At 53.3% G+C, this 13,141-nt stretch overlaps 2 protein-coding genes and 2 pseudogenes across 2 annotated transcripts in view; 1 reads left to right on the plus strand and 3 right to left on the minus strand.

The window, feature by feature from the left end:
* Positions 1 to 13,141, minus strand: part of LOC140208268 (NACHT, LRR and PYD domains-containing protein 3-like) — a 552,847-nt gene that overhangs the window by 181,941 nt on the left and 357,765 nt on the right. The gene's annotated exons all lie outside the window — the stretch shown is intronic.
* The window catches only part of LOC140208264 (uncharacterized), a 351,814-nt gene that overhangs the window by 50,084 nt on the left and 288,589 nt on the right, over positions 1 to 13,141 (plus strand). The window lies entirely within an intron of this gene.
* Positions 4,868 to 5,072, minus strand: LOC140208864 (U2 spliceosomal RNA; annotated as a pseudogene).
* On the minus strand, positions 10,132 to 10,263 carry LOC140208789 (U2 spliceosomal RNA; annotated as a pseudogene).

Raw genomic sequence — 13,141 nt, forward strand, 5'->3', positions numbered from 1 at the left:
TTGCTGTGATGATTATACATTCTACTACCAATTGTTTGGCGACAATAAAGTACAAAGTAAAGTAAATCTTGTACTGTTCATTCTTTTAACCAGTGACAACATGTGCACAGTGAATTTTATATAGAGAGGTATTCATTTTAACTGCTAGCAAATCACTGTCAGTAAGAACTTTGATCTCCTCTGGGTTTGATGGAGTTCATCTGCGCTCTCACACAACCCATGTAGCAGGCCTGTAACGGGTAATGAAGGATTTTCTCGCCAGAGCTTTTGCACATTGTCCATATCTGATTTGCTTGCTAAATGACGCTTTAAAAAGTCAGATTTCCAAATATCACTCCACTTCTTCCCACTTGCAAATTCTCCAGCAACTTTTGCATCACCACAATACACACAGGTAACACCAGTTTCTGTATTGTACATAAATATTTCCCCTGAACCCTCCCCCAGGTGACTGACGGTGGTGAACTCAGTGATGGCAATGCCAATGAATATGAAGGGAAGGGCAGTAGTCTGTCTCATTGGAGTCTGGCACATTTGTGATGTGAAAGCTACTTGTTGCCCAGGGCAAAGGTGTTTGATATCATTATTTACCCAGAGAGAGTGGGACAAAACATGTTCTCACGGGTAGAAAGTCCAGAACAAGAGGGGGTGGAACAAGCAACAGACACAAAATGCTGGGGGAACTCAGCAGGCCAGGCAGCATCTATGGAAAAGAGTACTAATGCTGAGTTCCTCCAGCAATTTGTGTGTGTTGCTCGGATTTCCAGCATCTGCAGATTTTCTCTGGTTTGTGACTGGAGGCAGAACAAAGGTGATTTTCACAACAGCTGATGTAAAAGATTTTGTTCCCTTTCTCCGAGTTCCCGATCCTTGCATTTAGACAGCTGGAGCTCAGCTCTGTCTGAGAGACCCATCGGTTCCCATTCCCTCATCAGCCGGAAGCTCCCCGGGGCCCGTGTACGGATGGTGGGGCTGAGAGAGAGGGAAGAGAGCAGGACTGTCCCGGGATTGCGGGTCACGGAGTCCGGAGTCACAGCAACTACCCGAAGTCGGTGTTGAAAACGCCGCCCGGTGAGACCCCCAACCCGGAGATCCCTTCTCACCTCAACCGATCATCCGGGGCCTTTTGTGCCCCGCGCGCTGGTGAGCTCGAGCTTGGTCGGTTTAACGGCTGGGCTACGAATCACATGACCAGCCCCTCCCCCACCGCTGTCAACAGAGGAGTCACGCGCTGCGCTATTCCCATTGGTGGGAAGCGATGTCAATCTCTGCTTCCAGCCAATAGCGAAGGCGGACCAGCCGAGAGGGCGTTACCCCCGCTGACACCGTCTCCCGAACTTTCCGTCACGGCGGGACAACCGTCAAAGTAAATGTCCGCTTTCTGATTTATTTCCATTTCCCTCCGAGGGAAGTTGGGGCGTTTGTGAAGCGTCTCCTGCGGCCGGAGTCTGATGTGTCGCTGAGAGGTAGGAGGAGACCGCTCGGCCCGTCGGTTTGATGCCGGTTCCCCGGGGAGGGAGAGGATGAAGACGGGGAGAGAGGGGGCGGACAGGATGTTTGTCCCGGTGGGGACAGGAGGGGCTCATCTGTGGAAATGTCTGAGCCCACGGTGGTGGCGATTCACCACATTGGGGGGCAAACACCGGCAGACTGTTGCCCTGCAAGCGGGGCCAATGGTCCGGGCAAAGTGACAATTATTTGTGTTTTGTTGAGACTGTACCGGGAATATGGTGTAAAATCCCGCTCCCCACACTAACACGGGTCACACAGACCAAAGAACAAACTGCCGGAGGAACTCAGTGGGTCGGGCAGCATCTGTGGAGGGAAATGGACCGTCAACATTTCGGGCCGAGACCCTCCCTCTGGACTGAGAGTGGACGGGAAATAGTCCGAGAAAAGAGGTGAGGGGTGGGGATGGGGCAAGAGCTGGGGAGTGAGAGGTGGATCCAGGTGAGGGGGAGGTGGGAAGGTGGAAATAGTGACGGGGGTGGGAGGTGAGTGGTTGGGGCAACACGGGGCTGCAGAAGATGGAAATTAATTCCATAGAGGATTAACAAAGAGGTTAGAGAGTATTTGTTATAGAGAGTGCAATGAAGATTCACCAGACTGATCCCTGGAGTGGTGGGTCATCATATGAAGAAAGATCAAATGTGATAACCCTTTCATTTAGAGAATCGAGGACTGAGAGATGAACACATTGAAATGCACAACATCATTACCGGCTGAACCAGGGATCCCAGTCTCTGAAAAAGGGGCTGGTCTGTCCGGGACTGAGATGAGGGGAAATGTCTCCACTCCGAGGGTGGTGAATGTCTGTAAATCCCCACCACAGAGGCCGGTGAAGACTCAGTGATCATCCTCACATAAAACAGAGGCCGGCAGATGTGTGGAGACCGAAGGGATTGAGGAAATGAGGATCGGGCAGAAACATGTGGCTGAGATGGGAGAGCAGCCTTCATCTTGTTGGTAGTTAGAGGGGCTGAATGGCCACCTCCTGCTGTTTCTCACTTGATGTTTCAGTGTTCCTGTCCAGTGAGGCTGGAGGAATGTGAATAGTAATTAGTGTTCATACACATGGAGGGGTTTAAATGAAACCTGCACATTTCCTGTTTGGGTCTGAATTGAGTGATTAGATCAGACCGGACGCAGCTTTGTCATTGTGCCGACTCCAGATACAAAGCCAATGAAACGCAGTTGGCATCTGGACTCGGGGGGTGGGGTGGGGGTCGGGACCGTCACGTGACGGCTCTGCCCATTTACCTGGCCGGAAACACGTCACCTGCCAATCAAGGTTTGACCCCGCCTCGCCCATCAATGCACACCTCACCATTGGCCTCGTTAATTAGCCTTGTACTTGGCCTCGGGTAATTGGCCTTTGTAATCAGTTTAACCCTGCTGGCACCGAGCCATTGGCTTCCCTGTGAATCACCTGGGCTGGACCTTCCAGACCTATAAAGCAGCCCACGTGTGCATGACCCTTTCTCTTTTGTGTTACCTCCGAGGGACCACCGTGCTGTCCGTGAGTTGTGCTTTGAATAGGGTTGGGAGTGTGGATATTGTCCCTAAGCAGAAGAGCCGCGCCTGCACAAAGTCAAGGGTGGTTGTATACTTTGTCCCCACGCGATTTAATGTGATTTATTGCTGATCCGACTACTGTAAGTTGTGCGCGTGTTGCTTCCGTTGCCATTTCCCCCCGTTTGCCTTCTGTAAATAAAATCCTTCACTACCCAGACTGTGAGCCCAGAGCCCTTGACTTTGAGACCTGCAGAATCTGTTTCCTCACTGGCGCTGCGTGGGGAAAGTGTTCTGGAACAGGGGCAAAATGGCCAGTACAGGCACCGAGCGTAGGATTCCCGGCTGGACCGACGAGAGAGGGATTTGAGGCCTGGCGGACCACGGTAAACCGGTGGACTGGCCCGAGCAGTTGGACCCACGTTGCGAGCACCTGGCCGCGGGGCTGCTCCGGCTGTGGGATGAGGGGGGCCCCAACATGAGCCTCTCTGATCAAGAGGCGAGCGCCCCGGGGAGCCTGTCTGATCAACAACGCCCCACGGGCGCCGCAGCCGAAGATCCGGGTAGGCTCTACCCTGTGGGATCGGGTGGTGACCGCTGTGAGGGTCCGATACCCCACCCTCCTGGAGTGGGATCTACACCGGCGCCCGCAATGGGGTACGGTCAGTCAGGGCACCCGGGTTGTTAGAGAGTGGGCGCTGGTCAACGGCATCTACCAGGGAGCCTGCGACCGTAATTTTTATAAAACACCCGGGTGACCGGTACCGTCGCAGGATACCTGGTCACCACCGCGCACCCCGATATAGTCAGTGATCCTGCCCCTCATGACACCAGCTAACGGGAGGACCGTGCGGGATGGTATCACCCTCCTTGAATAGATGCAGTGGGGGCAGAGGCAAGGGCTGGAGACAAGCCCTCCCCGTTTTACGCGCAGGCAGCTGTACATGGACATGGATCCCCAACCCTGACCTCTGCACCCTGTGGAAGGAGCTTTGTGGCGGTGGGGTGGTGGGCAACTGGGCGATTGCACTCATTCTCGTTATTTATCATCGCTGTGTGTATATTATGTTGTCTGCCAAATTTTTTAGAGCACGTCTGTCTTTCTTTAGTTCTGTATAGTCAGATATAGCGTTCACCTTATAAATAGAGTAAGGTGTATTCCTTTCCTTTTCACTGCGGTAACGCCTGGCGAGTGGCGAGGCTGCCGAGGGGTGGACTGTGCTGACTGTCACGTGACAGCACTGCCCACGCCTGGTCAGAAGACACGCCCCCTGCCAATCAAGGATTGACCCCTCCTCGCCCATCACTGCACACCTAACCACCGGCCTTGTAATCAGCTTAACCCTGCCGGCACCGAGCCGTTAGCGTTCCTGTGAATTACCTGGGCCGGGCACTTCAGCCTTCCTGCATGAAAAGGGCTGGACGCTCTCTTTGCCATTTCCGAGGGACCACTCTGCTTCATTCCAGGCTGAGAACCGTGGAACAGCGCTGGAGGAAATTGTTGGTAAGCTGTGCATTGAATAGGGTTGGTGATTGTCCCTGATAGCATTGAGCCGTGCCTGTACAGTGAAGGGGCTCGGGCATCGTATTGACTTTTCCCTTGGATGTGTGTGTGTGTACTTTATTCCCACGTTCGTTATCAATCGTCTGCGTGTGTTTTACTGCCGACCTGACTTTATCCACGACTGCTGTAAATTGTGTGCGTGCTGTTTCTGTTGCCATTTTCCCATGGTTGCCTTTGAGCTGCTGTGTCCCCTCATTAAAAACAAATGTAGCCTGCGAAAAGTACGAGGCAGAAACAGGAAGCATAGAGACAAGCGGATTCTGTTTTTCATTTGTTGTTAGTTTCCCCGAGGGGAGGTGCACCGTTCCCGGAGGCACTGCAATACCGGGTCGATGCGCGGAGTGGACGGAGCAAGCCCCTATTCCATCTCCCTGTTCCAAAAATCAATTTAATATATGGTCCCCAGATAAGGGACGTATCAGATATTAAACTGATAAGAACAGATTTTTTTTTTTTTTTTTTTATTTCAAAATATACTTTATTCAAAAATAAATATATACAATAAACCATTCAATCACTTTTCATCCTTTACATATGTTTCCATTATACTCAGTAAAATACCCGTGTTTATAGCCACCCACGTGGCACTCCAGTAGTTCAGCTTAGCATCTCATTGTTGAGGGGTATACTCCCCGCCCACCGACCCCTCCCACTCCCACGGGTGGAGAAACCTATACTGTGGTCCTTCCCCACCGGGCCCTTGCGGTGGCTGCACCGAGTTTCAGTGCGTCCCTCAGCACGTACTCCTGCAGCCGAGAGTGTGCCAGTCGGCAGCATTCTCCCACGGACATCTCCATGTGCTGGTAGATCATCAAGTTTCGGGCTGACCAAAGAGCGTCTTTCACCGAGTTGATGATCTGCCAGCAGCACCGGATGTTGGTCTCCGTGTGCGTCCCCGGGAACAGCCCGTAGATCAGAGAGTCCTCTGTCACGCAGCTGCTGGGGATGAAACGTGACACTAGCCCGTCCATCCTCCTCCACACCCTCTTTGCGAACTGGCAGTGTGCAAAGAGGTGGGTCACAGACTCCTCCTCACTGCAGTCCTCCCGTGGGCAGTGGGGTGCGGAGACGACGTTCCGGGCGTACAGGAGGGCTCTGACTGGGAGGGCCCCTCTCACCGCCAGCCAGGCGAGGTCTTGGTGCCTGTTGGTGAGATCTGGCGATGAGGCATTTTGCCAGATGAACTGGACAGTCTGCTCAGGGAACCACCCCACTATGTCCATCACGTCCTTCTCCTGCAGTGCCTGCAGGACACTTCGTGCCGACCACTGCCTGATGGCCTTGTGGTCAAAGGCGTTCTCCTGGAAGAACTTTGCTACGTGGGATAGGTATGCCGGCAACGACCAGCTGACTGGGGCGTTGCGCGGGAGTGGGGCCAGACCCATCCTTCGCAGCCAGGGCGACAAGTAGAACCTGGGCACATAGTGGTACTTGGTGCCCACATACCTGGGCTCTACACACAACCTGATGCAGCCACATACGAAGCTGGCCATCAGGGTGAGGGCGACATTGGGGACGTTCTTGCCCCCGTTGTCCAGGGACTTGTGCATGGCGGTCCGTCTCACCCGCTCCATCTTGGATCCCCAGACGAATCTGAAGACAGCCCGGGTGATTTCCGAGCTGTAGGAGCGGGGGACGGGCCAGACCTGCGCCAAGTACAGCAGCCCTGAGAGCACCTCACACCTGATGACCAGGTTCTTGCCCGTTATCGACAGGGAGCGCCCTCCCCACAGTCCCAGTTTCTGTTTCACCTTGGCAGTCCGCTCCTGCCAGTTCTTGTTGCACGCCTCAGCCCCTCCGAACCAGATCCCCAACACCTTCACGTGGTCAGACCTGATGGTGAAGGGGACGCTGGATCGGTCGGGCCAGTTGCCAAAGAGCATGGCTTCGCTCTTCGTGCGGTTGACCCTGGCCCCCGACGCTAGCTCGAACTGTTCGCAGGTGCCAATCAACCTGCGAACTGACCTCGGATCAGAGCAGAAGACGGTGACGTCGTCCATGTACAGGGAGGTTTTCACTTGGGTCCCTCCACTGCCTGGCAGCGTCACCCCTCTTATGCCCTCATCCCTCCTGATGGCTTCCACAAAGGGTTCTATGCAGCAGACAAACAAGACAGGGGAGAGGGGGCAGCCCTGCCTGACTCCAGACCTGATGGGGAAGCTGTCTGTTTCCCACCCGTTGACCTGGACTGCACTACGGATGTCTGTGTAGAGCAGTCTGATCCAATTCCGGATTCCCTCCCCAAATCCCATTTTGGAGAGCACGTCCGCCATGTACGTGTGCGATATCCTGTCGAAGGCTTTCTCCTGGTCCAAGCTGACCAGGCAGGCGTCCACCCCCCTGTCCTGCACGTAGGCGATGGTGTCCCTCAGCAGCGCGAGGCTGTCTGAGATCTTCCTGCCCGGTACAGCACAGGTTTGGTCCGGGTGGATCACCTGTCCCAGAGCAGACTTGACCCTGTTGGCGATAGCCTTGGACAGGATCTTGTAGTCCACATTCAGGAGAGAGATGGGTCTCCAATTCCTAATGTCCTCCCTTTCCCCCTTCTGCTTGTAGATGAGGGTGATGATGCCCTTCCTCATGGACTCAGACATACTGCCGGCCAGAAGCATAGCGTTGTACACTTCCAGCAGGTCTGGGCCCATCCAGTTCCACAGAGCCGAGTACAACTCGGCCGGTAAGCCGTCGCTTCCGGGAGTCTTACCCGACCCGAAGGAACGGATGGAGCCTGTCAGCTCGTCCAGGGTCAGTGGCCGATCCAGACTCTCCCGCTTGCCGTCGTCTAAGACCTGCGTGATAGACGACAGGAAGTTGCGGGAGGCTGTGGATTCTGTGGCCTTTTCCTCGTACAGACCGGCATAGAAGGACTTGCAGATCCTCAGTATGTCGGTCTGCGAGGACGCGACTGAGCCGTCCTCTTCCTTAAGGTTGTGGATCACAGAGCTCCCCCTGTGCACCTTTTGGAAGAAGAAGCGTGAGCACGTCTCGTCCTGCTCCACGGTTTGGACCCTTGATCGGAAGATGATCTTGGAGGATTCGGCGGCGAGGTGCTGGGCTTGCCGGCCCTTCACCTCTCGCAGTTCCTCCCTGACATCCACCCCCTTCGACTGCAGAAGGAGAAGTTGCTGCAACTCTGTCTGGAGTTTACGCAGTTCCCTCTGCTCCTGCCTTGCCTTCTGAATACCCTTGCGGATGAAGAACCTCTTAATGTTCTCCTTGGTGGCTTCCCACCAGTGAACCGGGGAATCAAAGAAGGCTTTCAAGGTTCTCCAACCTGTGTACTCCCTCTCTAGTTCCTCGATGTTCTCTGGGGTCAGCAGCTTTACGTTCAGCTTCCACGTCCCCCTGCCTGCCTTCTGGTCCTCCCGTAAGTGACAGGTGGCTCTCAGAAGGCAGTGGTCAGAGAAGAACACCGGCGTGACGTCGGTGGACCTGACCGTGAGGGACTCAGACAGGAAGAGGAAGTCGATCCGGGAGCGGGCTGAGCCGTCCGATCGTGTCCAGGTGGCTTGCGGCTGTGCTCCACCTGTGGGGGTGCCAAAGGCGTCGCGCAGCTTGGCTGTCTTCACCATTTCCCTCAGGAGTCTAGAGGTACTGTCTAGCCTGCCGTCGGCACTGCCGGGTCCTCCAGCCGCATCAATGGTGCAATTGAAGTCTCCGGCCAGAACGACCGGCTGGGTCGTCACCAGCAGCTGTGGGAGCTGCTCGAAGACGGCCAGCCGCTCGCTCCGCACGGGGGAGGCGTACACGTTGATCAGCCGGAGCGGAGTGCCCCGGTATTTGACGTCTGCTACCAGGAGGCGCCCCGCAACCACCTCTTTAACTTGGGTGATTGAGAAGTTGCCTCCCCGCAGCAGAATCCCCAGGCCGGAAGCGCGACAATCGTTGCCCCCCGACCACACCGACAAACCTTTTTTCCACCACCGTGACCACCTCCGGTAGTTACGGAGATGTGGTAGTCCACACTCCTGGAGGAAGGTCACATCGGCCTTTACAGTGTCCAGGTACTGGAGCGTGCTGACGCATCGCCCAGTACTCTTCAAACTTCGCACATTCAAGCACGCCAATTTAAGGTCTGCCATCGTTAAGTCTTTTATTTTGGCTGCTCTCCGTCCTCACTCTTGCCATCCTGAGCCTTCATCCCCACCGCCTTTGTGAAGTTTTCCACCTCCTGTGGGCTCAGGTACTGCTGGTAGTACTCCTCCATGTGTGGCCGTTCTGGTTCTGGGTCTGGGCCCGGGGGGTTGCTGACTTCCTGGGCTGCTTCCCCTTCCGGCTGCTGGGTACCAGCCGTGGCTCTGCTCCCGGATTCCCGGAGCTCTGTGCGTCTGCTGCTCTCCGCCTCCTGTACTTGGGGGGTGGCCAGCAGACTTTCTCCCCTCTCTCTCCTCCTCTCCACCTGTTCTGCCAGCCGCTTCTTCCGCCGGGGCTGCTGGCCTCCCCCAACTCCTTCCTCCTCTGAAGAGGACAGGGTACCAGGGGCTGCGTGGTTCCCTGCCCTTTTCTGGCGTTGCTCCGCCTTCTGTCGCTTGGCCGCCGCCTTTTGGGTCTTTTTTCGTTTCACGACCTTCCATTCGGTTTCCGCCTCCGCTCTCCCCTCCTCCATGGACTCCTGCTCGTCGTTTGCCTGGTCCTGGAGGGTCTGCAGTGGGGTGGCAGGTCTTGGGGTGCTTGCACCTTCCTCCCTGGTCTCGTCATCCGTCCTGTCGGGTGCCTCATCTGCAGCGCTGGCGGGTACGTCCGCATCAGCCTGGGCCCTTTCAGGGCCAGCACCTCCCCTGGTCGCCTGTGCGTAGGTGCCCCCACGCTTCGGGCAGGCTCTGTACAGGTGGCCGGCCTGTCCGCAGAGGTTGCAGGCCTTGGCCTGCGTGCAGTCTTTGGTCAGGTGGCCTTCCATTTTACAGTTCTTGCACATCACCACCCTGCACTGGGCTGCGATGTGCCCTTCCTTGCCGCAGTTTCGGCACACCCTGGGTTGTCCCACGTACACCATGTACCCTCGGTTCCCTCCGATGGCGAAGACGGAGGGGGGGTGGATGATGCCGCCGTTGGAATCCAACCTCAGCTTCACCTTCACCTGCCGTTTGCTGGTCCAGATTCCCAGCCCGTCATTCACGTCTGCTGGTGTTCCTACGCTCTCCACATACCGAGCGAGGAACGTAAGGACATCTACCACTGGCACGTGCGGGTTGAACATGTGCACCGTGATTGTCCTTTCCTGTTGCGTAGCCGTTGCAAAGAGGGGCTGTGCTTTCAGCAGCGACAGCGGCGCCTCTGTCCCCTTCAGCTGAAGCTGCTGGTACAGCTTCTGCCACCCTGCAGCCTGCCGGAAAGTGACATCGAAGAAGCCTGCGAAGTCCTGGACGCAGTAGATGTCATCGGGCGTAAATCTGCAGCAATCCAGCAAGACCTTCCGGATGAAGGTCTCTCGGGTGAAGCCGGTGCCCCCGTTCCGGTCTCGCACTGTCAGCCTGACAGTGTTCTTGATACCCTGGCCTCGAGCTGATGTACTGCTCGCTGCTGCCATCTTCTAACTCACTGCTGTCGTCGCTGGTATGGGGTGTTAGATTGGAGGCCAATCAGCATTAGGATCCACCCCTGCGTCAGCGCGAACTCTCCTCCTCCGCCTTCTGGTCTGATAAGAACAGATACTACACTTGATCTTAGCCAAAAGGCCGAGAAGCGATATCACAAATGTCCGGACCCTTTCGGATCTTGCTAGTCTTCCCTCTATTAAGTTGGACCGACTGTCTACAGGACACCGATTTATCCTACCTCTCTTCAACTTTTGAAGTAGGTTTGGTGTAATTTCGCTCAGTCTTTGACATAAGTTGTATTTTTCTCCCTTGTCGCGAAATCTCTTTCGGAATACAGCTGATCATGTAAAATAGCGGATATTCCGCCAACCAAATGAGAGAGGCGGCCCTGGTTTGTATGCAAACTCCTCCTCCTCAGCTGTTCTGCCCGCCCTCTAGCGTCTGATGACATTGCAAGCGTGATGACGTTTACGGAAGGCGTTGCAGCGAGAGAAGCGAAGTTGCGGCCGGGTCGTTTGGCGAGCCTGGCGGGGCAGGTGATTGGGGAGGGGTCCTCCGGAAACGGGAGGAGGGTGGCTAGGAACATCGGGTGGAAGCGATGGCTGGGGATTGCGAAGAAGGAGAGGGTTGTAAATGGGGTAAGTGAGGTCGTTTGATGGGGGACGATGGGTAGTTGAGTTGGTCGGGGAGAGGGACGGGATAGAGTCGGATGAAAGGGAGGGGGTAGGGTTGCAACTCGGACAATATTTAAGTGTGAGCTGGCATCTGGCAAATAACGGCATTGCAGTCAATGGATTATTTCCACAGAAAATAATCTAACCGTCCGGCTGGACTTCATTGGTAAAGAAAGCTTGTTGACCAGAACTGGTTCCATTAAGAAATCGGAGATAATCGGGAGAATGTGGGTATACTACTTTCCTGACATCCGAAGGCCTTTCTGCCGTATCCCACCAGCCAAATACCGGAATTAATTATGAACATTCCGTATTTGCCTAAGTTTGTCCAGCTCCATCCAGCATTTAACAACATTCTCCAACCTATGGCTTGTATCACTTACTACGTCTCCAAGGAGGAAAAAAAAAAGGTGGAAATCTGGGGAAAAGAGGCATAAAATGCAGAAAAGGATTTGGTGGTAATGCAGCATTCTGTAGAGAAAGAAGCAGTTAATGATTCAGATGTGATTCTTAATCATGGCAGTGATCTTTCATCAGTTCTAAGAGCCATTAACCTGACACATTTGCTCTATTTCTCTGCAAAATGCTGACTGAAGTGGCAAGTATTCCCAGCACTTATTTTATTTCAAAAGATTGCCATTCTGTCGTTATATTATTCTCCCAGTTCCTTTCGTCCATCCCTGGGGAGCAATTTTTTTTTTGCAGGACCAGCCACAGATTAGCGTTTCAATAACCCTATGCAGTGAACCCTATTCGTTCAACACTATTGGTGTGATAGAAGAATACTAAGTTGTAGATTACAGAATGTTAAATAACCAGCACTGTAACATTCTGACTTCCTTGCCTTTCTCCCGCTGTGGTTTGGGAACTTTAAAGCTTGGCTGTTTGCAAGGCTGAAGTTTCTCAAATTTATTTTAATCATTTTCTTTTAAATGGTAGTGTAGCTGTGATTGAACAGGGAGATTGCTCTTCAGTGCCAGGGCACATCTCCTGGGCAGAATGTACTAGCCACAGGTCTTTATGATGCATGTTCTACGGGTCTATGGTGGCCAGTGCTATCATGTTTGCTGTTGTGTTCTGAGGCAGCAGGCTGAGGGTAGCAGACACCGACAGAATCAACAACCCCAGCATCTGCAGATTATTTTGTGTGAACAGAATCAACAAACTCATTCGTAAGGCCAGTGATGTTGTGGGGATGGAACTGGACTCTCTGACGGTGGTGTCTGAAGAGAGGATGCTGTCCAAGTTGCATGCTATCTTGGACAATGTCTCCCATCCACTGCATGATGTACTGGTTGGGCACAGGAGTACATTCAGCCAGAGACTCATTCCACCGAGATGCAGTACAGAGCGTCATTCCTGCCTGTGGCCATCAAACTTTACAACTCCTCCCCTGGAGGGTCAGACACCCTGAACCAATAGGCTGGTCCTGGACTTATTTCCTCGCATAATTTACATATTACTATTTAACTATTTATGATTTTATTATTATTTATGGTGCAACTGTAATGAAAACCAATTTCCCCCTGGATCAATAAAGTATGACTATGATTTTGGGTTACAGAGTTACCCTGGGACCAGCCTGCTGTGAGTTGCCAAGAGTACTGCGATTGGGATGCAAAGAAACTACCTGACACCATGGAAGAAGATTGAACCTTTCTCATTGAGTAAGGAAATGATTTGTAATCTGCCCTTTGGCTAGTGCCGCATTGAGTATAGTGAAGTAATTTGGTGTTGTTTTAAAATTTTGGGCTGTTTTTGGAGCGTTCAAAGGTAGACAGGTAAAACTTTCTCCACCACATTGATGACGTCATTGATGCTGTTTCCAGCTCCCATGTGGAGCTCGTCAGATTTAGTCTGGAGTGAGCCATGACGAAGGGTTTCGATCTGAAACGTCGACTGTACCTCTTCCTAGAGATGCTGCCTGGCTTGCTGCGTTCACCAGCAACTTTTATGTGTGTTGCTTAAAATTCCAGCATCTGCAGATTTCCTCATGTTGTCGTCAGATTTGTCAACTTTCCCACCAACATACACCCCCTCTCTCAAATTTGCTTGGTCCATTTTCATGATCTCACTCCCCTTTCCTGATCTGTCTCTCTCTGTCTCCAGAAACGGATTACCTTCTGGCCTCTTTAACAAACCTACTGACTCCCACAGTTACCTTGTCCACAACAGTTACTTTCTGACATTAAATGGACCTATGGAAACTCTGCTCTCACTGTCACTTTCAAGGATACTATTCCCTTCTCTCAGTTTCTCTGTCTCTGCTGCATCTGATTTTATGAGGAGGTTTTTCATGCTAGGACATCCAAGAAATCTTTTTTCAATCAATAAAGGGGTTTCCTGCCCACTGC

This window comes from Mobula birostris, chromosome 13 (genome assembly GCF_030028105.1).
Source record: "Mobula birostris isolate sMobBir1 chromosome 13, sMobBir1.hap1, whole genome shotgun sequence".
NCBI lineage: Eukaryota > Metazoa > Chordata > Chondrichthyes > Myliobatiformes > Myliobatidae > Mobula > Mobula birostris.